Source organism: Bombina bombina, chromosome 1 (assembly GCF_027579735.1).
Source record: "Bombina bombina isolate aBomBom1 chromosome 1, aBomBom1.pri, whole genome shotgun sequence".
Lineage (NCBI taxonomy): Eukaryota > Metazoa > Chordata > Amphibia > Anura > Bombinatoridae > Bombina > Bombina bombina.
This window is the reverse complement of record NC_069499.1, coordinates 368,678,512-368,705,802: the sequence shown is the minus strand read 5'-3', so window position 1 is coordinate 368,705,802 and position 27,291 is coordinate 368,678,512. Positions and strand designations below refer to the sequence as shown.

Below are 27,291 nucleotides of genomic sequence, written 5' to 3'. Positions count from 1 at the left end.
GATTGTACTGGACAGCCTGCTAAACTACTAAACACCCTATTTGTATGGTTCAGATCAACTATAATTAAAATACATTGATACAGACATAAAGGCTTCTAAATGTGGGGACTCTACTATTAAATAATGACAGACCTAGGACCTGTAGTTTCCTAGCTAGTATGGCTGGTAACCCCAGAGGTAATCACATGACATGATCCTGAGGCTCAGCCATAGCTCTGTAGATATTGTCAGATCAAAGCAGTTCATGTCATTTTTATTCTATTGCCAACATATAAGCACTGGAAACTCAGGAATTATAATGGGAGTTTTGTTAGAAATTAAAGGGACAGTCAACATGAAAAAAATGTTATTGTTTAAAAAGATAGATAATGCCTTTACTACCTGTTTCCCAGCGTTGCACAAAAAACATGGTTATATTAATATACTTTATATCAGACATCCTCAAACTTGGCCCTCCAGAGGTTTTGGAACTACATATCCCATGATGCTCAGCCAGCTGATATGCTGGATGAGCATCATGGAAATGTAGTTCCAAAACTTCTGCATATCTTATATCAATAATTCTTGAAGAGTACAGAAAGTTTTAACCATACAGAACCAAATAAAAGCTAAAGATTTTTATCAAATAGTAAAGTAAAGGAAAAGTGTGACAGAAATGTGAGCAATGATCTGACCTCACTGCATATGTGTCTGTACGCTCATGGAGCCGGATCTCATCACAGATATCATCTATGTGACACTAGAACTTGAACTATCACATCAACAATACAGCATAAATATGCTTACACTGCTATAACTTTAATAATCAATGAAATTGAATGGTGTAAATCCACTCTCACTGCACATATCTGTATAATGTAATAATGTTAAGGATCTTGGCAAAGAGAATACAATGATATGATTAATATGTTAGCACTTATATCCTCAATGTAATGCCTTGACGTAGGGACACCAATAATACTACTAGGTTATAAGCACCTTGAAGCTGGAACCCTGGAACAAGGACTACTATGCCTGTGACACTAAACTTGAATGTCTACAGTCACCGTTGGAGAAGTACTACTGATAGATTTTTGAAGCAGAGAATCATAGTGAAGCACAAGATTTGATACGTCATGGGATGGCCCTGTATTTTATACCTCAGATTAGAAACTGAATAAAGTACTGCAGTGTGTCATGCACCTATCTTCTTGCATTGAATGAAAAATCCTTACATGATGTGCATAGACTGATCCATATCTGGCAAGCAGTATAATAAAGACTGGAATACTCTCTGGCAGTGGCAGCAAGATTGAAGATTTCAGAGGCAATAGTGTTATGTCACATGCTGAGTGCAATTTTACATCAGGGATTCCTTTTATTTCTCTACACTGTAAGTACCCAGAGGTAAGTTCTCCTTAAATACAATATTATACGCTCTTTGAGCAAAGCACTACAACACTAGATTGTAAGCTCCTTGTAACAGGGTCTGCACTTAAACCCATAGAAATTCTTTAGAGCAGGGACTCCCATTGTACCAAATAAATGTATTGTTGTAATAGAGTGAGATAAACCCTCCATTTAATTAGTTCATCAGTGAATACAATGGATAGAATATACAAATTATCCCACAGAGTGTATTACTAATTCAAAATGCATGTTTAATATGGCATTCCATATGCACCTGTCAGTTTAAACCAGTTGTATAGCAAATTGTGAAATACATGATGCTTAAAGGGACAGTCAACACCAGAATTTTTTGTTTTTTAAAAAGAAAGATAATCCCTTTATTATCCATTCCCCAGTTTTGCCTAACCAACACTGTTATAGAAATACAATTTTTACCTCTGTGATTACCTTGTATCTGTGCCTATGCAAACTTCCCCCTTATTTCAGTTCTTTTGACAGACTTGCATTTTAGCCAATTAGTGCTCACTCTAGGGTAACTTCACGTGCATGAGCTCAATGTTATCTATATGAAACACATGAACTAATACCCTCTAGTGGTCAAAATGCATTCAGATTAGAGGCAGTCTTTAAGGTCTAAGAAATTAGCATATGAACCTCCTAGGTTTAGCTTTCAAGTAAGTATATTAAGAGAACTAAGCAAAATTGGTGATAAAAGTAAATTGGAAAATTGTTTAAAATTACATTCCCTATTTAAATCATGGAAGTTTTTTGGACTTGACTGTCCCTTTAAATAACACAGCATGGGGGGCGGAGTTTGCCAGCACCTTGAGCAGAAGCTAAACTGCAGAGCTCCGTATAAAAAATGATAATTAACAGTGTTTTGGGACACAAAATGGGGGTACTTTGACTAGAAAAGACTCTGGGATAGAAGTTACATCATACTAGTCAATCCAAGTTGACTTTAAGTTGATTGAAGCAAACGTTTGACATAACGGATAAACAGAACCAGCAAAATACTAGGAAAGGCCGAGGCTGTGGCCTGCTCCGGGAGTCTTGGAGGTAATAAAGCATCAAACACCACCAAAAACAGTTGAAGAATAGAGCCACACATTAGAAGAGCAGCAGGGGTGAGATAAAAAGCCTAATGAAAAAGAGTGAGAGGAGAGGAGATTACCCGGAGTTGTTGGCGCAAATCGCCATTTTTTAAAGTAAAGCTGGAAGAGAAGAAGATGAGGGAGGGTGTAAATGCGACATAGGCCTAACACCCAAACCACAGCACTACACATTATTACTATTACCACTCTTGTAACCCCTGAATTGCCATACAAAGCTCCAGAACCCTGAAATGGCCCAAATAGTAGCTAGAGTGAAGATTTTAAACATGGAAGTCTTATTGTTTATATTGGCGCAGCGACATGGGATCTAGTTATCATAACTTTTACTTGTTCTATATACGCCACTGACCTCTAACTTTGTGAACACTGCATCACTAAGGAACACATGCAAGATACCAACAAAAATAGTATAGTGATACCAGGAAGAAGAAAATAATCAGCAATTGGGGATGCTTAGCCACTAAAACTTAATACATATCTATATACAAGGGATCCCCGCCACATTGAGAGGTACTCAATACTTCTCCCAGTAATCCTTGCGCCCAGAAGAGATAGCAGCCCAAAGGGGGCGACATCAGAGGTTCTCTAAATAAGGACACCAAACTGGTGGGAATATACCACCAGAAGAATCTTGCCTCTACGGCCCAAAGAGGGATTGTGAGGTGTACCAGTCCTGACTACACAAGAACAAGAAAATACTTTCAGAGATGTCCTCTAGGAGGGCGACAAAGGGAGACAAGCCTTCTAAATTAAACAACATGAACATCTTTTTTAAAGCATCCCAAGGTCTAAAAACCCCAAGCTCTACGGAAAGACCACCAGAAGAATCAGAGGAGCTAAATACTGAATCCAACCCACTGGAAGAAGAATCTCTACCTGCAACAAGGGCAGACCTTAAAGCCCTAGTCTCTAAAAAGGACATGTCTGTAAGCTTTGAAAAGCTATGGAACAAGATAGACAATATGTACACTTCAGTCTCTAATAGCTTTTTTGAAATAAAAACCGAGATTGCTGATCTGGGTGGCAGGATTGACTCCCTGGAAGAACATACAGACTCAATAGTAGAAGATCTCAACGAAGTCTCTCAGACAGTGGTGTCACAACAACAACTGCTTAATGAGATGCAGGACAAACTGTAAGATCTAGAGAATAGGAGTAGGAGATCTAATGTTAGACTGAAAGGAATACCTGAATCAATTTCCAATTAAGACCTGCTCTCTTATGTAGCCCAGCTGTTTCACCAAATCACAGGAGAACTTGAAGACTACTGTATGGGGATTGAAAGAGCCCACAGAGCCCTCAAGCCTAAACCCAAAAAAGGGCTGCCAACTAGAGACTATGGGGGGTAGTTATCAAGCCGTCAACTTTTCTGCCTTCGCCGGCCCAATACACCCGCCTAAGCTCGCCTCACATCCCCGCCGCGGACCTGAAAAAATACGCCTAAGTTATCAAAAAAAGCTGTCAAAAAGCTGCGGGGCGATGAGCAGCAGACTGTGAGAGTTATCACTCATCCGATCTCGCTGCTCTTCGGCTGTTTGACAGCTTTCTTGCTAGCCTGTCACTAAGCACCCACACTAAACTGCACTGTTCTACCCCCTATACCGGCGCCCCCGGAGCCCCCCACAACTAAATAAAGTTACTAACCCCTAAACTGCCACTCCTAGATAACCCCTAAACTGCCACTCCTAGACCCCGCCGCAACTATTAAAAATGTATTAACCCCTAAACCGCCGCTCCTAGACCCTGCCGCAACTATTAAAAATGTATTAACCCCTAAACCGCCGCTCCTAGACCCCGCCGCAAGTCTTATAAATGTATTAACCCCTAAACCGCCGCTCCCGGACACCGCTGCCACCTACATTATACCTAGTAACCCCTATCCTGCCCCCCCTATACTGCCGCCCTCTGTAATAAAGTTATTAACCCCTATCCTGCTGATCCCGCACCTCGCCGCAAATAAAAAAAATGTTTAAACCCTAAACCGCCGCTCCCTGAACCCGCCGCAACCTATATTAAATTTATTAACCCCTATCCTGCCCCCCCTACACCGTCGGCACCTATAATAAATTTATTAACCCCTATCCTGCCCCCCACTACACCGCTACCACTGTAATAAAATTATTAACCCCTAAACCTAAGTCTAACACTAACCCTAACACCCCCCTAACTTAAATATTAATTAAATACATCTAAATCATATTTATATTATTAACTAAGTTAATCCTATTTAAAACTAAATACTTACCTATAAAATAAACCCTAATATAGCTACAATATAAATAATAATTATATTGTAGCTATCTTAGGATTTATTTTTATTTTACAGGTACCTTTCAATTTATTTTAACTAGGTACAATAGCTATTAAATAGTTATTAACTATTTAATAGCTTACCTAGCTAAAATAAAGAGATATTAACCTGTAAAATAAAAACTAACCTAAGTTACAATTACACCTAACACTACACTATACTTTAATAAATTATTCCTATTTAAAACTAAATACTTACCTGTAAAATAAACCCTAATATAGCTACAATATAATTAATAATTACATTGTAGCTATCTTAGGATATATATTTATTTTACAGGTAACTTTGTATTTATTTTAGCTAGTTAGAATAGTTATTAAATAGTTATTAACTATTTAATAACTACCTAGCTAGAAGAAATACAAAATTACCTGTAAAATAAATCCTAACCTAAGTTACAATTAAACCTAACACTACACTATCATTAAATTAATTAATTAAACTACCTACAAATAACTACAATTAAATACAATTACATAAACTTACCAGCTCTTAAAAGGGCCTTTTGTGGGGGCATGCCCCAAAGTTCAGCTCTTTTGCCTGTAAAAGAAAAATACAACCCCCCCCAACATTAAAACCCACCACCCACATACCCCTAATCTAACCCAAACCCCCCTTAAAATAACCTAACACTAATCCCCTGAAGATCATCCTACTTTTAGTTGTCTTCACTCAGCCGAGCCACCGATGGAACTGAAGAGGACATCCGGACCGGCAGAAGTTATCCTCCAAGGGGCGCTGAAGAAATCTTCCATCCGATGAAGTGATCCTCCAAGCGGCGCTGAAGAAATCTTCCATCCGGACGAGGTCATCTTCCAAGAGGCGCTGAAGAAGTCTTCTATCCAGGCGAGGTCATCGTCGAAGCCGGGTCTTGAATCTTCATCCCGCCGACGCGGAACATCCTCCTTTCCTGACGAACTACCGACGAATGAAGGCTCCTTTAAGGGACGTCATCCAAGATGGCGTCCCTTCAATTCCGATTGGCTGATAGGATTCTATCAGCCAATCGGAATTAAGGTAGGAAAAATCTGATTGGCTGATGGAATTAGCCAATCAGATTCAAGTTCAATCCGATTGGCTGATCCAATCAGCCAATCAGATTGAGCTCACATTCTATTGGCTGTTCCGATCAGCCAATAGAATGCGAGCTCAATCTGATTGGCTGATTGGATCAGCCAATCGGATTGAACTTGAATCTGATTGGCTGATTCCATCAGCCAATCAGATTTTTCCTACCTTAATTCTGATTGGCTGATAGAATCCTATCAGCCAATCGGAATTGAAGGGATGCCATCTTGGATGACGTCCCTTAAAGGAGCCTTCATTCGTCGGTAGTTCGTCGGGAAAGGAGGATGTTCCGCGTCGGCGGGATGAAGATTCAAGACCCGGCTTCGACGATGACCTCGCCCGGATAGAAGACTTCTTCAGCGCCTCTTGGAAGATGACCTCGCCCGGATGGAAGATTTCTTCAGCGCCGCTTGGAGGATCACTTCATTGGATGGAAGATTTCTTCAGCGCCCCTTGGAGGATAACTTCTGCCGGTCCGGATGTCCTCTTCAGTTCCATCGGTGGCTCGGCTGAGTGAAGACAACTAAAGGTAGGATGATCTTCAGGGGATTAGTGTTAGGTTATTTTAAGGGGGATTTGGGTTAGATTAGGGGTATGTGGGTGGTGGGTTTTAATGTTGGGGGGGGTTGTATTTTTCTTTTACAGGCAAAAGAGCTGAACTTTGGGGCATGCCCCCACAAAAGGCCCTTTTAAGGGCTGGTAAGGCAAAAGAGCTGTTTACTTTTTAATGTAGAATAGGGTAGGGCATTTTTTTATTTTGGGGGGGTTTGTTATTTTATTAGGGGGCTTAGATTAGGTGTAAGTAGCTTAAAATTGTTGTAATATGTTTTAAAATGTTTGTAACTTTTATTTTTTATTTTTTGTATCTTAGCTTTTTTTATTTTTTGTACTTTAGTTAGTTTATGTAATTGTATTTAATTGTAGTTATTTGTAGGTAGTTTAATTAATTTAATGATAGTGTAGTGTTAGGTTTAATTGTAACTTAGGTTAGGATTTATTTTACAGGTAATTTTGTATTTCTTTTAGCTAGGTAGTTATTAAATAGTTAATAACTATTTAATAACTATTCTAACTAGCTAAAATAAATACAAAGTTACCTGTAAAATAAATATAAATCCTAAGATAGCTACAATGTAATTATTATTTATATTGTAGCTATATTAGGGTTTATTTTATAGGTAAGTATTTAGTTTTAAATAGGATTAACTTAGTTAATAATATAAATAAGATTTAGATGTATTTAATTAATATTTAAGTTAGGGGGGTGTTAGGGTTAGTGTTAGACTTAGGTTTAGGGGTTAATAATTTTATTACAGTGGCGGCGGTGTAGTGGGGGGCAGGATAGGGGGTTAATAAATTTATTATAGGTGGCGACGGTGTAGGGGGGGAAGGATAGGGGTTAATAAATTTAAGATAGGTTGCGGCGGGTTCAGGGAGCGGCGGTTTAGGGGTTAAACTATTTATTTATTTGCGGCGAGGTGCAGGATCAGCAGGATAGGGGTTAATAACTTTATTACAGAGGGCGGCGGTATAGGGGGGGCAGGATAGGGGTTAATAGGTATAATGTAGGTGGCGGTGGGCTCCGGGGTTTTAGGGGTTAAGACATTTATTATAGTTGCGGTGGGCTCCGGGAGCGGCGGTTTAGGGGGTAATAACTTTATTTAGTTGCGGCGGTGTAGGGGGGCAGATTAGGGGTGTTTAGACTCGGGGTACATGTTAGGGTGTTAGGTGTAGACAGCTCCCATAGGAATCAATGGGATATCTGGCAGCAGCTAACTTGTACTTTCGCTATGGTCAGACTCCCATTGATTCCTATGGGATCCGCCGCCTCCAGGCTGGCGGATTGAAAACCAGGTACGCTGGGCCGTAAAAGTGCAGAGCATACCTGCTAGTTTTTTGATAACTAGCAAAAGTAGTGAGATTGTGCCGCACTTGTGTGCGGAACATCTGGAGTGACGTAAGAATCGATCTGTGTCGGACGGAGTCCGGCGGATCGAAGCTTACGTCACAAAATTCTACTTTTGCCGGTCTGAAGCCTTTGATAACTAAGGCGAATCAGCCTCGCCACAAATACGCTGCGGAATTCCAGCGTATTTGAGGTTGACGGCTTGATAACTAAGCCCCATTATAATTAAACTCGCTCTGTTCCAGGAAAAAGAAAAGATTTTACAGGCCTCCCGGAAGAATCCGACATTTAAATTCCAGGGCAATGTAGTGCAATTCTTTCAAGATCTCAGACTGCGAACTCTACAGCGGAGAAACACAATGAGGCCGCTAACTTCACTTCTTCGTAAACATCAAATTCCCTATAAATGGGGGTTCCCATTTGCACTCTACATCACCAAAGATTCCAAAATTATCACCATCAGGGAACCAGAAAATATGGAGGAGGTGTGTGGTGTTCTAGGTTTGGAGGCTCCAACAATCCCATCTTCGACTCCGGCAACATCCTCAGAACAGACAGCAAAGAAGAAGCCACACACTAATATACCAAAATGGTTCAAAGTAAACCGCAAGAGACAAAAAACTTGAAACTTAATTCAGAGGACCATATGATTACTCTCCTTACATCTGAGGGCTGGAAAGCAGCCCCTGAGAAACAACACCCCTGGTCTCCAGGAACATTCATTCAGTGTATCCTTTTACTATGATCAGTCAATCTGCAATGTTTTCCTTAAAATGCTATCTGATAATATGTTAGAGTTTATGTTCACTTTATCTCTGAGATAAGCCAATATAGGAACATTAGGAGCAGAATTAATAATTTCTCAGATTTGAAGTATGACGTATGTAATCCCATGTACACATGCTGCGCTAGTAGCAGCCTTTCTCGCTAAATGTTAGCGGTTGATCCCAATTCCAAGGATGATCATTTTGTTCAACTGTTTTATTTATATTTTAACTTAATGTTATTAACTTGTTGTTTTTTGTTGAAGGATATCAAAGCTCTTGGAGACTCACCACTAGACTCCAGAAATGTTATACCTCAAATACCTGTATGTAACATCCAAATCTACACACCCGGCCTAAAAATCAGGTATATAAGCTACCCTCATCTGCACAGGTAAATAATGCACACACTACATATAGTTTCACATAACGTTAGGGGATTAAATTCAAATATTAAGAGACACACTGCAATGAACCAATACAGCTCCATTGGAGCAGATATCCTGTTCCTTCAGGAAACCCACTTTGTTAAACCTTAAATACCATGATACTGGGCCCAGCGATTTACAAAACACTACCATGCTATTGCAGAAGCTAAGAAAAGGGAAGTTTCTATTCTCCTTCATGCCACGGTAGACTTTACCCATAAGTCCACAATAGCAGACACAGAGGGCAGATATCTTATAGTGAAGGGACAACTTAATAACATGGAGGTAGTACTGTGCAACGTCTATGCACCCAATTAAAGCCAACATATATTCTTTGAGAGTATTGCCCACGTCTTGACACAATGGTCTCAATCTAGAATAATACTAGCTGGGGATTTCAATGCCTCCATATCCAAACCAATGACCAAATTACCTAGCCCCTCTTCCAATAAGGAGCTTAGATGCATCAGTATAGTCAAGTCAATACAGGGCTCTCTTTTCTCACATTCCCTGGTGCACACTTGGGTCCACTTAAATGGAATAACGTCTGATACTACTTTTTACTCAGCAGCAAACAATACATATTTTAAGCTAGACTACATATATACCAGTCAGATCCTATAACCTGTACTCATCTCCTCCACTATACACCCATGCATCTGGTCAGACCACTCTATACTATCACTTAAGCTCAAAGGGGTAACTGACTACAACAGGGTCAGATCCTGGACATATGACTCCACAATCCACAAGGATCCACTATCTTTTTCTAACACATCCCAACATCTCAGTGAATATTGGCAGATAAACACAGATTCCACTTCCAATCCTATATATTCGTGGGCTGCTCACAAATCAGTCATTAGGGGACTACTTATCCAGGAAAAAGCCCATAAACATAGGCAGAATAAGACTCAACTGGCCCAATTATACAAAGACATAGATATACTAGAAAGACAACACAAATTGACCAAGAGGGAATCCATCCTACAAACCCTACAGAATAAGAAAGCGACCCTAGCAAAACACCTGAATACTCAAGCCAGTAGAGCAATCACCAGACTTAAAGGTCAATATTTTATATACGCCAATAAACCAGATAAATTCCTAGCACATAAAACCAGAGAACGCCAAAAAGCAACTGCGATACCAGTCATAGAAAAACCAGACAAAAGATATACTTCCCACCCGCAGGTGATAGTAGACACCTTTGCGGAACACTATGGGGAACTATATAATGGGCATAAGGTTAAACATACCCCTGGGGTGAGAAACATTACCAGCGAGTTCCTAGCTACTACCCCTCAACCTGCTATTTCAGATGCAGACAGAAAATCTTTGAATGCCCCCATAACAAATTTGGAGGTGATATTGGCAATTAAGAACCTTAAACCAGGAAAGGCTGCGGGCCCAGATGGCTTCCCGGTGAATATTATAAATGATTTAAAACCACCCTAGTGCCACATCTTACCAAACTTTGCAATCATATTATGGAGGGATATCCTATCCCTCCCAAATTATTACAAGCCAAAATTATAGTAATTCCCAAACCTGGTAGAGACCCAAAGAAATGTTCTAACTATAGGCCAATTTCCCTCATAAACCAAGACCTAAAAATATTTACCAAAATTCTAGCCAATAGGCTTAAACACATCCTGCACAAAATGATCCATATGGACCAAGTGGGATTCATTAAAGATAGAGAAGTCCCAGATAATATAAGACGACTAATTAATGTTATCCAGTTCTTGAGTGAGACCCAGACACCTTCTCTGCTTCTAGCGCTGGATGCGGAGAAGGCGTTTGATAGAGTTGATTGACAATATATGCAGATGTCCCTGTCCCATATGGGATTTGAGGGTTCATTTATTACTGCCCTGAAGGCAATATATGATTCACCTACTGCCCAAGTATCCTCTGCAAGCTATAAATCACAACCATTCCCCATCCTAAGTGGTGCGAGACAGGGCACCCAGATATCTCGGGAGTTAAGATAAAAAATTCTGAGTATAAATTGACCCTTTTCGCAAATGACATCTTACTCATGATCACTAAGCCGCTTATCTCCCTCCCTAACTTATTTGAAGTGCTCACCAAATTTGCGGTAATATCTGGCTTCCGTGTAAATATAGACAAATGAGAAATGCTCCCTATAGAAATACCTCCTCATACCCAAAAACTAATAGAGGTAAACTTTGAACTCCGAATGGCTAAACGCTCCCTTAAATATCTAGGTATTCACCTAACAACTAAAATTAAGCAATTGTATAAGTTGAATTATACCGCTCTATATAAATCAATTAGAAAAGACATACTAAATTGGAAGAAATGTGGTTTCTCCTGGCTGGGGAGAATCTCCACGATTAAGATGAATGTCCTACCATGCCTCCTCTACCTTTTTAGGGCCCTCCTGATTTAACTCCTACAACCAGAGCTGGCAAGCATACAATGCAGCAAGGATGTCACATAAATTAATGATGACCCATAGATCTCTGGGAGGCCTGGGAATCCTAACTTACTTGATTATTACAGAACAGCTAGACTAGCCCAAGACATCCTTTAAAACAGGAAGCTATATGGATCAAACTAGAAGCGGTGATGGAGGGAAGAGAATCTAGTGATTCTAGATTATGGGATGAGATAACCGTAGTGAATAAGAAAACTACAATTAGATCTTTAGTGCCGGACACCTCTACTCATATATGGGCTGAATGGGCTATGAGAAGGGGAATGTGCCCCCCTAAATCCACTCTGATGCCCATTAGATATCTACTGCCGAAGGAGTTCCATAGAGATATAGACAAATGGGAAAATAAGGGTTTATACCGTGTAGCAGACCTACTGATACAAAACAAAATTATGACGTTCCCACAGCTAAAAGACAAACTACACCCTATTAAGTTACAATAGTATTTATACCTTCAGGTTTCCTCTTCCATGAATAAATATCTTAAACTAAAGGCAGACAGACCTAGGACCTTGTTGGAAACTATCTGTTTAGAAGAAAACAGACCAAAACACTCCATTAGTAGAATATATATAGCGATGCAAAAAATGGGCGATGCCTCTAAAAACCCACTTCTACTCCGATGGGAAGCAGATTTAGAACTTACCTTGACTAGAGATAAGTGGAATGAGGTGTTCACCTCAGCGGGTAGAGGACTAGTGAGTGCAGACCTAAAAGAGAACTCCCTAAAAACAATGTTCAGATGGTATCTAACCCCTTTAAGATCCTCCCACATGATTCCTAACGGCTCCAGGCTATGTTACCGAGGATGTAAAGAACTGGGTACATATAGACATATGTGGTGGGATTATACAGACATACAGAACATATGGAGAAGGCTCTCCTCGCTGATTAGTTATATATTAGATGAAAGAATACATCTCACTATCACACAAGCAATACTTCAAACCCAACTTCACAGGTGTAATAGACTAATCAATACCTTCATCAAAATATTATGCACGGTAACAAGAACATGCATAGCGAAATACTGGAAGATAGGGTTACCCCCGTGGCCCGAAATTAAGAATAAGATTCAATTTATATGCACAATGTATGAGTCAGCATCTTGGTCTCTGGGAACTAAGGAGGCTAATGATGAGGTTTGGTTCTACTGGACACTCAGGAATGGATCTGAATACGCTGGTTAGATGTTTTCATTCTCCTATGTACATATAGAGAAACAATAGATATTATCTTTTGATAAGTGGTGACTGTCCCAATGGGTATTTTTGTTGAGAACATTTAAATTCAAACAGAGTTTCTGATATCCTGAAGGCTACTTATTTCTGTTGATGGTTTTGTTATTTGTTATTTTTTTTATATTTATATATGGGTATTTACTTGGACCATGTGGACACCCCAGGGAGGAATATATTTCTCCAGAAGGAAAAGTCGCTCTATTCCAGATTGCTCCACATGCTTCCGATCAATTCATGGTAGGGAAGACCACTGTAGTCTTTAACCTTCAAACATATTTTGAGACGGTGAATCAGCAAGACTGTTAAGAGTGGTCGAGGACTATAGCACTAGTATATCCAGTTTATATTATCATGATTGGACATGGTAATGTGATCTGTTGTCAGTACATAGTTTTGTTAATCTTATATGAAAAGACTGTTGGAATAATATGTACTATGCAAAATTTCAATAAAAATGATTTAAACATAAATATCACGGCATCAACCATACGCAGCCTGTTTCGCTACATTGGGACTTTTTCTCACTCAAGTCCTTATGGTTGATGCTGATGTCCTCGAGCATTCCACCCTTTGCTATGTGGCTGCCCATTATATTGAAATGGATTTTGAATTATAAGTGTTGCAGTTTTGCAGGGCCTCCATCAGGGGGTGACAGGGGTGACTCCTGTCAGGGGCCCAATGGACCAGGGGGGCCCCATGAGGTACCAGTGGGTACTACAGCAGAGTGCTAATTCAGCATTGGAAATGTTATTACAAGGAGTAAAGTATTAACATTTGAGAGGATTTCTGAGTGTGCACTAAACCACTATGCACAGTGGGAGACAGACTTGGCACTTTGTTTGTACAGTGTGTGCCTGAGTCAGACACTTACTAAGCAAATGTTTTTTTTATTTCTTTGTGCAATTTCGGATTATAACTTCAGTGTGGTAGTAGTTGTATGGTGGGGCCAGGGGTCCATAAAAACACATTTTTTAGCAGCAGTGTATTTATGATTATTTGATAATGCTGTAGAAATTCTATATTTAAAACCATGCAGTAATGTTTCCTCCTCAATACACAAACGGTAGGTGCCCTTTTGGCAAATATGCATTTTTTTATTTATTTATATATATTACATTCCAGTTTGCCCCTTTATGCAAGGACTTTCCAGATGCAAGGAGGCATTTTATCTAAGATTTTTACATCTGCATACTATGTTATACTCTCAGACTATGATTGCTCAGTGTTTGAAATGAGACAGGTTAACTTAAAACTGTTCAGTTTACACTACAGCTGACTTAATTTTGAAATACATACCAACAAGCCTAAATCCTGCATTTAACCAGATCTAATGGTATGAGTACCACAGCTTATGGTTCCACCAAGACCATATAGAGTACAGCATTTTCAAAAAACATAAGTACAGCTGACAGATGGGAACATTTGTACACTATATTTGAAGTTGTGCTTCTGGTTGGGGAAAAATAAAACAACCATATGTCAACCTTTTAAAAGTACTTTTCTTCATCTAGCCATCTAAGCAGATCATTAATAAACAATTTTGAATTCACAGAATTATTTTTACTTGCACATTTACAAATATGATTCTTTAAAAAGTGATCTCTAAATTTCTGCATGTTTTTATCATGCAAGTCACACACTGTTGATTTAGGGGATGCAAGATGCATACATATTTCCCCCTGTGAGTGTTTCTGTGGGTGTCTGTGTTTGTCTTTGTGCTTTGGTTTGTGTCTCAGAGTGTGTATGTATTTTTATTCTGTGAGTCTCTCTGTGAGAGTGGGTGTGTATGTATGTGCATTTTCTGTGGATGTCTGTGAGGGTGTGTGCATGTGTATTTGAGCTTTTTCTATGGGTGTCTCTGTGAGGGTGTGTGTATGTTTGTCTTCGTGTATTTTCTCTGGATGCCTCTGTGAGGGTGGGTGTGTATGTCTGTGTTTTCTGTGGATGTCTCTGTGAGAGTGTGTGTTTTCTGTGGGTGTCTCTTTGAGGGTGTGTGTATGTCTTTGTGTGTTTTCTGTGGATGTCTCAGTGAGGGTGTGTGTATGTATATGTTTTTCTGTGTTTTATGTGGTTATCTCTCTGTGTGTGTATGTCTTTGTGTGTGTCTTTGTGTGTTTTCTGTGGGTGTCTCTGTGTGTGTGTGTATGTCTTTGTGTGTTTTCTGAGGCTGTCTGTCGGTGTTTCCTTGGGTGTATGTGCAAGTTTGTGTTTGATTTTGTGTGTGTGTGTTCATTGTCTGTTCCTTTTTAGGACATTTTGACCTTACTACTGATTATTCACATCTTTCTACAGACTTTGAGAATAATGAGACCTTTCCGGAAGTCCCCTAATCCACCATTTAACCTTTAAATTATTGTTTAGGCAGTTCAGGGCCCTTCCATTCAGCCACTGCATGCTGTTGTCATCATTTAGTTGGCATCTTCCTTTACAAAAAGATAATCAGAACTCCATATTTTGCTTTCTAAATCTCCTTTTTTTTTTTTTTACAAAACTGTAGTCTACCTCATTACTTGCCAGGTCAATGTAAACAAGTGCTAAGTGTCTGTTTGGGTGTCTACGTGTGTTTCTTTGCATGTCTGCTAGAGTGTCTATATGTGAATCCTTATGTGTGAGTGTGTGTGTTTGTGTGTTTCAGTGTATGAGTGTGTCTGTGTGTTTCAGTGTATGAGTGTGTCTGTGTGTTTGTATGTTACTACCTTTACAACATTTCCAAGTTTAAATAGACACTTAAGAATAAAGTGCAAATGCGTTTTAGTCACTTGGTCAAAAATTGCACATGTCAAAGGAGGGGGGGGGGGGCCTGATCAATGGTTAAGTCAGGGGCCCCAAAATTTCTAGTGGCGGCCCTGCAGTTTTGCACATATAAGTATATTTAATTTTTGCTAAGATTAACACAATGGAGGGATAAGCCCCAAAGGGGCCAAACAGGCTGTCTATTTTTGGTGCTGCTGTTCTGCTCAAACATTCATTTCACACTTTGTAGGTGTGGTTACAAAAATGAATGTAATCATCAGCAAAACTGGATTATAGCCGTAAACCAAAAATCGAGGGCAAAACAACCTGCCTATAGTGAAAAAACACTGTACATTTGTAGTATTACAATATATTATTCCCCTGCAAGACACCACTCGTATGTACTGAGTTTGTATGTAAGCAGAACTACTATAGAATAATAAGGCTTCCTTATAATTATAATTTAAGATTTTTCCTGATTTACAAGTTCCCTTGACATATTTAAAGGGTTCCTACCTAAAACTATTAAATGGTCAGATGTTCTGCACAGATCTGCAATAAATATGTTTGTATAATTATATATGAGGACACAAAGAATATCTGTCAATGATAGCAGCAACTGGATCACTCGAAAACCCCTAGCAGTTATGTCAATGCTTATTTCAGTGCAGGCCTCCATTTCCCAAGTTGCCTACTTGCCTCATTTGTCAGTGGCATAATGGTCTAGCTATCTATCAGAGACATGCAGTAATAGGAGGCAGAGGAGGCAGCGCTTCCCCTGTCCAATCAGGGAAAAAAAAGATTTCAAATAATATTTATTTAAAAAAAAATATTTTTCATCTTACTTTTATGCCATGCCCCCAAGTGTACCCCCCCCCATGGCGATCACTCAGCCAATCTGCCCAATCAGCATTCAGCACTGTGGGGAGGCATGCCTGCTGGGCTGCTGAGTGACAGTCTGGAGTGTGACATTGCGCCGCCGACACAGTCAGACTGGCAGAAAGACTCAGTAGCTCAGTAGTTGGAGGGAGCTGCTGCTGCTGCTGCTGCAGATAGTGCGACTGCGTGCCCGTGCTGCCCTGCCCTCAGTGGTGCCCGCCTGGGCTGTAAAAATTAAAGTGCTTAGTGCTCACTAATTCTGCTCAGTGAGTCAGCTAGCTGCGGTTATGGAGGAGAGAGAGTGAGACTCAGGAGGAGAACGGTGGTGGACTCAGGTGGAGGAGCCAGTGCCAAGTGGGTGGACCTGGATACCCGGTGGAGTCAGGAGTGACAGAGTCTCTCAGTCTTCTGTCTGATGACCGACCGGACCTCATCAGCTCAGGACAGGTAAGGTTCCTTCCAATTCCACTAGACCTTCTCACCTTCCTTGTATAGTAGTATACAACACATCACTTTTTATTTTAACAGTTACTAGAGGCATTTTCTGTGTAAAGACACAAGTATTACTTCTAGGATGAGAAAATGTAACAGGGCAAAGTGTCAAATATTGCATGTGAGACTGTGACATTTTGAGCATATATAAATGATTACATTTGCAATGGATAATCCATAACCTTTGACAATGGCCACCAAAGGCCAACACACACAATATATAGAACTGACCAATGAGGCAGAGCCAGACTTATTATTATTCATGTACATTTGGTACATTAAATGGGGTGATTTTATTTTATCTAGGTGGGCTTTTATATTTAAATGCATCTTTTTTATTTCTGGTAGTATATTTAATGTAATACAATGCTTAGGGAGTCTTGGGGGAGGTGGTCTTTTTAGGTTTTATTAGTTAAGGAGGGTCCCTGAAGTGTATTATGTGTTTCCTGGGTTTTAATTCATGGGGTGTAATTCTTAGAAAAATGTTTGAGATGGAGGTCTATCAGTTTAGGAGTTATAAGAGGGGGGTTTATTGACTATACAGTTAATAGCAGTGAGAGGTCCTGCAGCTAGGTTGTTAATAGGAGTAAGGAGTCTGGGACTGTGGTTTTATAGCAGAGTGAGCTGGTGGTTAAGGGGTTAATAGAGGTTGGGCTTTAGAAGTTTATGAGTTAATAATAATGGTGTTTCTGGCAGTTTAGGGTTTATAGTTGTAGGGACCTGGCAGTTTAAGGGTTTTTTTGCAGGGAGGTCTGAAGGTTTAGGGTATTATTGCAATGGGGCGTCTGACAGTTTAGGAGTGGGGAGTCAGATACTTAATTAGGTTGTGTGGGGGCATACAGACAGAAGCTAGCTCAAACTTTATTAGCACTAGTGGGTTGTATGTTTGCATTTGTGATAAAAACAAACAAATCTATGATGTTATACAAGTGAAAAAAAGTACCCATCATACCAGCCCACCTTTAGCACTTTGTATGTGATTAGTCCAGTTCTCTGTTTATGCTTCTTATAAAACCTTGAAACCTCCACCTCCACCTCGACATTTATGTCAGTCTGGTGTCTGTTACAGTAAAATTTCCCTAAGATAATTTTAATATTTAAATAGTTCTGAGATTTAAATGTTCAGGTGCATAAGGACCAGACCAGGTTAGGCCTCTGTGCAGCCCTGAAGAATTTGCAGAAGAAAGTCACTATTGAAACTGTGTATCCTCAGTCCTAGAGGTGTCAGTGTATGTGTGTTTTTCCGCAGTCCTAGAGGTGTCAGTGTATGTGTGTATCCTCAGTCCTAGAGGTGTCAGTGTATGTGTGTATCCTCAGTCCTAGAGATGTCAGTGTATGTGTGTATCCTAGGTCCTAGAGGTGTCAGTGTATGTGTATTTTTCCTCAGTCCTAGAGGTGTCAGTGTATGTGTATCCTCAGTCCTAGAAATGTCAGTGTATGTGTGTATCCTCAGTCCTAGAGGTGTCAGTGTATGTGTATTTTTCCTCAGTCCTAGAGGTGTCAGTGTATGTGTGTATCCTCAGTCCTAGAGGTGTCAGTGTATGTGTATATCCTCAGTCCTAGAGGTGTCAGTGTATGTGTATCCTCAGTCCTAGAGGTGTCAGTGTATGTCTGTATCCTCAGTCCTAGAGGTGTCAGTGTATGTGTGTATCCTAAGTCCTAGAGATGTCAGTGTATGTGTGTATCCTCAGTCCTACAGGTGTCAGTGTATGTGTGTATCCTCAGTCCTAGAGGTGTCAGTGTATGTGTGTTTTTCCTCAGTCCTAGAGGTGTCAGTGTATGTGTATCCTCAGTCCTAGAGGTGTCAGTGTATGTGTGTATCCTCAGTCCTACAGGTGTCAGTGTATGTGTGTATCCTCAGTCCTAGAGGTGTCAGTGTATGTGTGTATCCTCAGTCCTAGAGGTGTCAGTGTATGTGTATATCCTCAGTCCTAGAGGTGTCAGTGTATGTGTGTATCATCAGTCCTAGAGGTGTCAGTGTATGTGTGTATCCTCAGTTCTAGAGCTGTATGTGTATATACTCAGTTCTAGCGGTGTTAGTGTGTGTGTATTTATCTTTTATGATTCAGATTAGGTATACAATTAATTAGAAAATTTACAATTTAGTTCTATTATTTAATTTGCTTCCTTCTCTTGTTATCTTTTGCTGAAAGGTTTATCTAGGAAAGCTCAGGAGCCTCAAAGAACCTAGGTTGTAGCTGCTGATTGGTGGCTGCATCTATAAACCGATTGCCATTGGCTCACCCATGTGTTCATTTAGAAACCTGTAGTGCATTGCTGCTCCTTCAACAAATGATACAAAGATAATGAAGGAGATTAGATAAAAGAAGTAAACTGGAAAGTAGCTTCAAATAATTGTCTGTTCTACCTAAATCATGAAATAAAAATTTAGGGTTTCATGTCCCTTTAAGAAATACAATTGCAGTTGCTTTATAAGGAAGGATAACAACTAATAGAGAATACATATTGGAATGTGTGACTTAAAGGGATAGGAAAGTAAAAATTAAACTTGAATGTTTGAGATAGAGCATGTCATTTTAAGACACTTTTAAATTCACTTCTATTTTTAAATGTGCTTTTTTTCTCTTAGTATCCCTTTTTGAATACTAATACACACATATCACTAGTGGGAGCTGCTGCTGATTGGTGCCTGGCTAACTAGATGTGTTGTATGTTCTATCAAAACCATTAAATAAAATTTTGGGGTTTCCTGTCCATTTAAGTTGTATTTTAGTAGATTAATGTTAATTTGTTTTACAATGTTAAAGGAGCATTAAACACACATTTTTTCTTTCAGGTATCAGATAAAAAAACAACAACTTTACATTTGACTTCTGTTATCTATTTTGCTTTTTTCTTTTGGTATCATTTGAAAAGCATACCTAGGTAGGCTAAGGAGCAGCAATGCACTACTGGGAGCATCTGGTGATTGTTGGCTGCACATATATGCCTCTTGTCATTGGCTCATTTAATGTGTTCAGTTACCACCCAGTAGTTCATTGCTGCATATCCTTCTACAAAGGATACCAAGAGAATGAAGCAAATTTAATAATAGCAGTAAATTGGACCTGCAACCTGCTTTATTTAAATTTAAGCTGCCTCTGTTGGTTTCATATATGTGTTTCTCTGGCATATCACAGCCAGTGCCTCACCAGCCTCTGACATCACAGTACATCACTGGGTAGGGTGGAGGTGCAGTCACAAGCATTCAGTGGATGGATTTCAGAAGTCAGGAGGCATGGTCCGGTGTAAGGGATGAGGGTACATAGAATGGGGATGTGGCTTAGCTAAATGGACAGTGGCAGGGAGGGACTTTTACCCTAATTTTGAGCCCAATTGGGCTATAAAATAAAAGATTTGAGTTCTACACCTCCTTAGAACTGTCACTGAAAAATGTCCAAAATAACAAACACACTTTCAATAAATTGGAATGATCTTGACTTTGAAACCAGGCAATCCTGCACTTTTTGTTAAAACTCTAATGATCTGTTTAAAATATTTTATGTTATAAGCAGGAAATTAACCCGTTCGCCCAAATGATATATATATATATATATATATATATATATATATATATATATATATATATATATATACATATATATATATATATATATATATATCCAGAGCATCCTGGCAGCTGCACGCACCCTGCTGTTTTTTTTACTTTTAAATTCTGTAGATATATTGATAGGTAAATTAAAAAAAACTAAAATTCTCCAGCCAGTTTTTCTCTAAAATTCCAGGGTTAAAAATCTTACAGCTATTAAATATGGGACATTCTAGTTAAAATGACATGCTCCAAATTGTTAGAGTCTGTAATTGCACTAAGAATCTATTTTTAATGTGTATAACCTCCAACAAGGGGATGACTGAACTGGTCCAGCTTGAGAGCCATTCATATTGCAGCTCATGGACTACATGGGTCTATCTGCCCTTCCTGACTGGCTCACCCACCATGTTCTGCTCAGGATCTGCAATATCTGTATGGACTTTACCTGTGTATGTAACCCTTTTGTATACTAAGTATGTAGTAACCCAAGCGCTATAGAAACGGCCTAAAGCTCACTACCAAATAAGTCCCCTAGCGGACTAAAAAGGGTAACAGTGAAAAAGATATGGAGTGAGCGCTAAAACAAGCTTAAGAGGCTAAACATACGAAGAATGTAAGAAGGAGATGGTCACTATGATAGTTCAAATGAGCTAAAACGATGTAGTACTGTTCTCAATAGTAAAAAAATGTACAATTTAATAAAATGCTTCTAGACAAAAAAAGGATGTTAGACAAAGATAGAGTTAAAATACCGCTATCACTAGCATGGATTCATGTAGCTATAAAAAAAGATATGTATCAAATTCACTTTTTTGGGGGGGGCTTCTTAGATTCTTGCACCTGAGCCCTGTGAATTCTAGTTACGCCTCTGGCCGACCATATAGTAAGCAATCCCTTTGAATAACTGCCGTCTGCCTATCGGATACTCCTAAACCTAAGTACCCCATGATCGCAAACTAACACTAAACTAATAAAAATCTAAACCACTAATTGTTTGTTTGCTAACTGACTGCTCTATAAGTGACATTGTGAAATATCTCATAAGCGTTAAAGTGTCAGTAAATCTAAATAATAATGTTATATAATTCTGCACATAGTGCATAACATTATATTAGTGCTATCGTTATAAAAGTTTATATTCCCTTTTAATTTTTTTAAAATATGTCAGTTTTACAGACCCGCTCTCTGCGCTCTTCTGAACGGGTCTGTTTTTATTACACAGCGCATCGGGCCAGCTGTATAGTCACAACCCAGCCCGACCGCGCCATAACACTAAGTGCAGCTCGCTTCTGCTCTGTCTGGCCCGATGCGCTGTGTAATAAAAACAGACCCGCTCAGAAGAGCGCAGAGAGCAGGTCTGAAAAACTGACATTTTTTAAAAAAATTAAAAGGGAATATAAACTTTTATAACGATAGCATTAATATAATGTTATATAATTCTGCACTATGTGCAGAATTATATAACATTATTTTTTAGATTTACTGTCCCTTTAAAAATTAGTTCTGTTTTGCTAAAATAAAATAAAATGAGATGCAAGTTAAACATCTATTTTATGGGATATTCATGCCATAGTGATTAAAGGGAATATGGGTTATAAAATATAGTTTTCTTTAACAACATTAAAATTCATTGGTGTACATACATTACTTAAGGCTAAGATACATTTATTAAAATTATCCATTGCACAAATATTAAAAACCACTGACTATATTGTACAATTGTATGTTGTGCTTTATATCTTAAATAATGTGAATGCAAAAATATCTTTAAAATATTTTTTTATAAATTCAAAATTTTTCTTCACTCATTTTATCTGTGGAATATTGCAGTAGAGACTCAATGAAAAAAAAGCAAATTTAAAGGGACATTCTACACCAGAATTGTTATTGTTTAAAAAGATAGATAACACCTTTACTACCCATTACCAAGCTTTGCACAACCAACATTGTTATATTAATATACTTTATAACCTTAAACCTTTAAATGTCTGCCTGTTTCTAAGCCACTAAAGACAGCCTCTGATCACATGTTTTTTTATTTGCTTTTCACATCAGGGGAGTGCTAGTTCATGTGAGCCTTTTAGATAGCATTGTGCTAACACCTGTGGGTTGTGGCAGACACTGCACTAATTGGATAAAATGCAAGTCAATAGATAATAGAGAACATGTCATGTGATCAGGGGACTGTCAGAAAAGGTTTGGATACAAGGTAATCACAGAGGTAAAAAGTATATTAATATAACTGTGTTAATAAAGGCATTATCTATCTTTTTAATCAATAACAATTTTGGAGTAGACTGTCCCTTTAAATTAGAAAAAAAAAGTTTAAAGAGTAAAATATGTAAATGCATTTCCAGTTTCCAATGAATTATTTGTCTTAGAATATAAATTAATAACCCATTTGCTTATATATTATAGTGATCATAAATATGTTTAAAAATTGACTGCATATCTCAGTAAAAAAACAACTATATTAAGAAAATCTACTTACTTAGACTTGAGGCTCAGTTGAGAGTAGTTTACCTCTGTAGTTCTTCAAAACTTTGGTAAACTTTCCTTTCTTAGAGTAGTTGCACAGTGTAGGCATATATAAAAGGATACCTGTAGTAAGGAGGAGTCAGGGTACTATACATTTAGCTATTAAGTGATATTTTCCACATGAAATACATACATTCAACCAGTTTCACCAGTTTAACCTGTTTAGATGCGATCTTCAGTTCACAAAGACATAATTGCTTGTGAATGCAGAAGTTTAAAGGGACATTATACACTAGATTTTTCTTTGCATAAATTTTTTGCAGATGATCAACTTATATAACCCATACAGTTTTTTTTTTAAATGTACAGTATAGTTTTGCTTATTTTTATATAACATTGCTCTGATTAAACATTGCTCCTAACGAAGCCCCAAAGTTTTAGGAGAATACTTATGTATACTTACTGCAGCTTGATCCTGTTTGTGTAAAGAGTCTATTCATATGCAGGGGAAGGGGGGAGTGTCTGCTATTTTCCACTTGCAGTGGGTGTTCCAGCTACCTTTTTAACAGAGCTAAAGTGGAAGCTTCTAAATAAGTGTTTAAACAGTTTTATACTGGATTTTTATATCAGTATCTGTGCATATTATTCTTTATGGTAGTGTCTATTACATGCAGTTTTATGAAAATTGGTGTATACTATCCCTTTAACAATTTGTTTATCAGAATATATATTACGTCTAAGTTCTTATCTGGCAGCCAAGACAGACAAACTGCTCATGTATCCTAATGGCAATCAGATGCCATATCAATGTCAGTGGTAAGTCATAATTAAAATACCAATTCAAGCCCACATTACAAGTGGAGCGCTATTTATAGTACAGGGAAGGATATCAATATCACTGGACAGCCCTAAAATTTGTGCGCAAATTGATATTAGAAGTCCATATTAAAACAGAATTACCAGAGAAGCTTTAGCATGGCCAACATAACTTTAGAACACCCTAAACTTTCAATGGATATTGTGACCATGCTAAACATCTCTCATATTACAAGATGAAAATTAGGGGTCGCATTCTATGTAAAGCCAAAATAGCACTAGGAGAATTAGCAGGACCTGAGACCTAAAGTAAAGTGTTAGGGCTAAAATAAAAGTTTTAAAAAACACATGGAAAACATATTAAAATAAAGTTTTACACTATACACATATTTAATAAAAATATGTATATTTAGGGGGATGCTTCCGGGCGGCGGCCATGATGGCTGCTTATTTTAGAGGCTGAAGAGTCTGGCTAATATATCTGCTGCATATCGCCTGACTACCGCACCATCTATGATCTTAATTACTATATATTAAAACTGTAGCTCCTGCTGAATCTTTTGATCTAGATTGCGACGCCAACTTCTGTCCTGAGGTACCGGAACGGTGAGGTACGCAGTGGCGGCCTAGAAGCGGGCCAGACCTCCACCTAACCCCCCCGGTAAGCCGGGTATAGCAGCGTTATACGCTGTCCCTTTTCTTCCCCTCCCAAAGCAAGTTTGTCAAGCTATCTTCTGGCACCCTTAACTTCATTGTCGGTGGAACTATGGCATCCGACTGGCAAATTCTCGAGGATACAATTTACCATATCTTTGAAGAGCACTTTCAGAGGCTGTCTCACCTAATTACTAATAGCTTCAGCACTCGACCGCAACTTTGGATAGATGATGGGGTCACTCGGCTGCCTATGCTACCCTTGAAAGCGCACTTACCAACAGAGGATTTAACTTACCCTAAACCTACAGCTCCGACAATTGCAGAACCAGTGGACTCCAAGGATGGGATTCCCTGGACATCTGAGGTGCCTATTTCTGGAGCGGTGAGAAACATCGGGCATGGATCTGAGATAGGCCAGAGAGGTACTCTGAGAGGTGTGGGTCTACCCTCCGCAGATCAACCCATACCGGCTAATGCCTGCAGGCCCGGAGCCAACCAGACACGTAACAAGGCAAGGTACCGCGACATGAGGGGGATACATTCTGACCTGAGTTTTCCATGCGTGACAGCTGACCGCCCCTCCGAGCAGGCTTCCCGGCGATCTCCTCAACTTCTTAGACCGGCAGTTCACGGTACCCCCCCTTCAGTTAGTGTCTCTCACGCAAGAGGGGAGCTGCTTACCCCCTCAAAGACGGTTCATCATGATGAGATGAGACACGCTGCTGCAGGACATAACATAACACGAGCGGGTCTGTACACAGACGGACTGATCATCATTGGCACGGTGTTGGTATGTTGGCTCTTAACTCCGGGTCACATTGCAATATTTGTTTTATCAACTCTGGACCCGGTGGGTATAGGCTAGGTGCTGACTTACTTTAGTGATTTTATGATCACCTATAACTCTGTGGGATTTCTCCATATGAACGCTACGCTTTTCCTTCAAAGGATGTTCTCCTGAGTCTAGTATGGCATCACAGTAGGACTCTATCAAGATATGCCATATGAGAGTTCTCTAGTATACTGTGGGACAATCTGTTGTTGTTTTATTTTTATTTTTTTTATTTTCTGTATATGTTACTTGTCAGCAAGTGAGTTAAAGATAGTGGCCGTTTCAAGCACATACCATTAACTAGATAGTGCAAGTGTTAATACTACTACTGATTTGTGGATCCTTATTTTTGTCATTTACTGCCCCCATTGCTCCACTAGCTAGGAGAATCTGCCAGATAGCTTACTATGCTTACCATATTGTTTACAGCTGTATCTTCTTAAATTCCTTTTTTATATTTGATAGCTATTCCTGCTTTAAGGCTCTATGTCTAGCCATGTGAGAAATTTGTACCATTCCAGGCCCCCCTGTTTTTAAATACTAAGCTATACCAGCTTTTATTTCTATTCTGCTATATATATGTGGGTGACTAATTTATTATCTAACTCAAAACTTTGTACTGACGCAGGACCTATCTGGGGTAAGTCATGGAGGGAATAGGTATGCAGTTTCTTTCAAGCCCTACAAAAGAGCCTCAAGGGGGAAATAATAAGATTTATCCCCACATGTAATATGCTATTCACCCCTCTCACTTTTAGAGAAATAGCGTAATGATTCACTAGATATTATATAAAGGATAACATTTATATCTTCAGTCTCTGGTTCATAAAACAGACATTAAGGTAACACATTGGTATGTTCTTGTACTTTAACTATGCACTGATTAGTTGTTTCTCGGCCACAAATTGTTTGCCTATTCTAATGTGTTTGTTGATGTAGTACATCTGAGGATCTTAAACTCATTGCCTTCCAGGTGACGTTACGTTTTGTCAGTATCACTGAGCCCTCTTATGCTGTCTCGCCCCATATATATATTCTAGCGGAAGTATGAGAGATCCTTATAGTTTATTATATAGGAACACTGTTTGATATCTAGTAGTTGTTACATTACAATTTAATAGTTTAGTTATCCCTTTATTCTATGCATTTTTACAATTCACCATACATAGTCCTCATAAAATAGTCCCACTCAGTAACACTTGGACTACTAGTGGCCTCTAGATCTCTTTCTCCAAGCTCTTGGTCTATTCATCTGCAATTGTGGTTAATTGCTGAGCCATATTAATTTATGTTACAAATCAAAATATATGCAGCTCACATCCCCCTAGGTAGTGTCAAGCATTGTTTATATTATCAGGTCCTCTGTTAGCTTGTACCCCTATATATATTCTAGTTAGGTTGGGTTCAAATAGTTATCCAAATAAAAAATGAGGTAAGATATTTGGGATCCATAAGCGGTCTCCTTTGATCACTATATGTGTATAACTTAATGACCAACTTAGATATGTTATTTACTATGGAAAGAGTGTGTGACAATATTGTGGTTCTATATACTTTTCTGCCACCAAGAAGCTTCTCTAACATAATATTACCCCTTGCCCTGTATCTCTTATGTAAGCCGTTTTGATACTACTACATAAAATATTTTGGGTCCAAGAGTGGCCCGATTTGTTACTTTATTCCCTTTCCCCAAACTTCCCCCACTATCTCATCAATCTAGTCTAGGAGGTCCAAAAGAGGCCCCCTTATATCTTTGGGGGAATTGTCAATTTCATTTCATAATTCTGTAATGTACCATTTATATTTGATGCATGTATCTTATGATGCAGTGTTGTCTGACTGCTATTGTACTGCAAATTTCTTATCAATAAAAATGTTAAAATTAAAAAAAAAAAAAAAAAAATGTATATTTAATTATTTTAAAAAAAAAAAGGCTTTAAAGAGGATATGGTATATGACAGGTGTTTGACTGGGAAGGGTTCACAGTATGTACAGTATATATATATATATATATATATATATATATATATATATATATATATATATATAGATAGATAGATAGATAGATAGATAGATAGATAGATAGATAGATAGATAGATAGATAGATAGATAGATAGGTAGATGCCAAACACATATAGAAAAACAATAAACCTCACATAGA

The 27,291-nt window shown here is 38.7% G+C and overlaps 1 protein-coding gene across 1 annotated transcript in view; it reads right to left on the bottom strand.

The window, feature by feature from the left end:
* The window catches only part of LOC128645335 (histamine N-methyltransferase-like), a 96,113-nt gene extending 73,147 nt beyond the window's left edge, over positions 1-22,966 (bottom strand). Inside the window, exon 1 of the mRNA XM_053698258.1 lies at positions 22,838-22,966. The gene's annotated coding sequence lies outside the window, so the exon portion shown is untranslated. The remainder of the gene's footprint in view (positions 1-22,837) is intronic.
* Positions 22,967-27,291: the final 4,325 nt, after the last annotated feature.